We start from the raw sequence: 2238 nt of genomic DNA, 5'->3' as shown, positions 1-2238 counted from the left end.
GAGGACATGAAAGTTGTGGAGAACCTTCCAGAATTGGGTTTTTGTCACCAAAATGGAGAAGAACMYKCKAAAAAYGGACTTTGAGGAGATTAAACTTAAGGAAAGCTCCCAAAAATTGGGATTGGAGGAGATTAAAGTTGAGAAAAATCCACCAAAGTTGGGTTTTTGTCACCAAAATCAAAGAGAACTTCCTAAAGATGGACTTTAAGGTCATTAAAGTTATGGAAAATGGGACAAAATTGGGGTTTTGTCGTTAAAATTATGGATAATTTTCCAAAGTTGGATTTTGAGGTCATCGAAGTCATGGAGAACCTTCAAAAGTTGGACTTTTGGATCATTAAAGTTGAAGGAAATTCACCAGAGTTGGGTTTTTATCTCCAAAATGGAGAAGAATCTCCCAAAAATTGACTTTGAGGTCATTGAAGTTGTGGAAAACTGCCCAAAATTGGGGTTTTGTCACCAAAATCATGGAGAATTTTCTAAGAATGGACTTTGAGGAGATTAAAGTTGAGGAAAATTCACCAAAGTTGGGTTTTTGTCACCAAAATCACGGAGAACGTCCCAAAAATGGACTTTGAGATCATGGAGGTCAAGGCCAACGCCCAACTGACCATTGGTCACTCTGGTGGTCACGGTCAAGGAGAACCCACCAAAGTGACCATTGGTCATCATGAGGTCAAGAAGAACCAAAAGTGGACATTTGACCATCAGAGGGTCAACATCAAGGTCAAGGTCAAACCCCAACTGACCATTGGTCACTCTCACGGTCGAGAAGAACCAAAAGTGGACATTTGACCATTGGAGGGGTCACACTCAAGGTCACGGCCAAACCCCCAACTGACCATTGGTCACTCTCGTGGTCAAGGTCAAGGAGAACCCACCAAAGTGACCATTGGTCATCATGAGGTCGAGAAGAACCAAAAGTGGACATTTGACCATCATCGGGTCAAACTCAAGGTCAAGGTCAAACTCCAACTGACCATTGGTCATCGTGAGGTCAAGAAGAACCAAAAGTGGCCATTTGACCATTGGAGGGGTCAAACTCAAGGTCACGGCCAAACCCCAACTGACCATTGGTCACTCTCGTGGTCACAGTCAAGATGAACTCACCAAAGTGACCATTGGTCATCGTGGAGGTCAAGAAGAACCAAAAGTGGCCATTGGTCATCAAAGCAAAGGAGAAAACCCAAAAGTGACCATTGGTCACTCTCGTGGTCACGGTGAAACCCCAACTGACCATTGGTCACTTTGGTGGTCAAGGTCAAGGAGAACCCTCCAGAGTGGACATTTGACCATTGGAGGGGTCAAACTCAAGGCCAAGGCCAACGCCCAACTGACCATTGGTCACTCTCTTGTCAAGGTCAAGCAGAACCCACCAAAGTGACCATTGGTCATCGTGAGGTCAAGAAGAGCCAAAAGTGGACATTTGACCATCGTGGGGTCAAGGTCAAGGCCAACTGACCATTGGTCACTCTCGTGGGGTCGAGAAGAACCAAAAGTGGCCATTGGTCATCAAAGCTGTGGAGAAAACCCAAAAGTGACCATTGGTCACTCTCGTGGTCACGGTGAAACCCCAACTGACCATTGGTCACTCTCGTGGTCATGGTCAAGGAGAACCCACCAAAGTGACCATTGGTCATCGTGGGGTCAAGAAGAGCCAAAAGTGGACATTTGACCATCGTTGGGTCACGGTCAACACCCAACTGACCATTGGTCACTCTCGTGGTCAAGGTCAAGGAGAACCCACCAGAGTGGACATTTGACCATCAAGGGGTCAAGAAGAACCAAAAGTGGACATTTGACCATTGGAGGGGTCACACTCAAGGTCACGGCCAACGCCCAACTGACCACTGGTCACTTTGGTGGTCAAGGTCAAGGAGAACCCACCAAAGTGACCATTGGTCACTTTGGAGGTCAAGAAGAGCCAAAAGTGGACATTTGACCATCGTGGGGTCAAACTCAAGGTCAAGGTCAAACCCCCAACTGACCATTGGTCACTCTCGTGGTCAAGGTCAAAGAGAACCCACCAGAGTGGACATTTGACCATCAAGAGGTCAAGAAGAACCAAAAGTGGCCATTGGTCACTCTCAAGGTCAAGGTCAAACCCAACTGACCATTGGTCACTTTGGTGGTCATGGTCAAGGAGAACCAAAAGTGGACATTTGACCAATGGAGGGGTCAAACTCAAGGTCAAGGTCAAACCCAACTGACCATTGGTCACTCTTGTGGTCAAGAAGA

General features: G+C 46.6%; 1 long non-coding RNA gene across 12 annotated transcripts; it reads left to right on the top strand.

Moving 5' to 3' along the window:
• The first annotated feature begins 112 nt into the window (after window positions 1-112).
• On the top strand, window positions 113-2232 carry LOC130588440 (uncharacterized). Of its 12 annotated transcripts, none has more exons than XR_008966962.1 (5): window positions 113-859; window positions 907-1260; window positions 1653-1731; window positions 1920-2011; window positions 2060-2096. It is a non-coding gene; the product is annotated as an uncharacterized LOC130588440 (long non-coding RNA). The 12 variants fall into 12 exon arrangements; XR_008966960.1 differs by having other exon boundaries at window positions 2054-2079; XR_008966955.1 differs by lacking the exon at window positions 2060-2096 and having other exon boundaries at window positions 1920-2045.
• Window positions 2233-2238: the final 6 nt, after the last annotated feature.

The sequence above is a fragment of the Malurus melanocephalus genome, unplaced genomic scaffold (assembly GCF_030028575.1).
Source record: "Malurus melanocephalus ecotype Western Australia unplaced genomic scaffold, MMel_1.1 scaffold_5087, whole genome shotgun sequence".
Classification (NCBI taxonomy): Eukaryota; Metazoa; Chordata; class Aves; order Passeriformes; family Maluridae; genus Malurus; species Malurus melanocephalus.
Note: the sequence above shows the minus strand (reverse complement) of the source record. Positions and strands in the feature narration are given on the sequence as shown.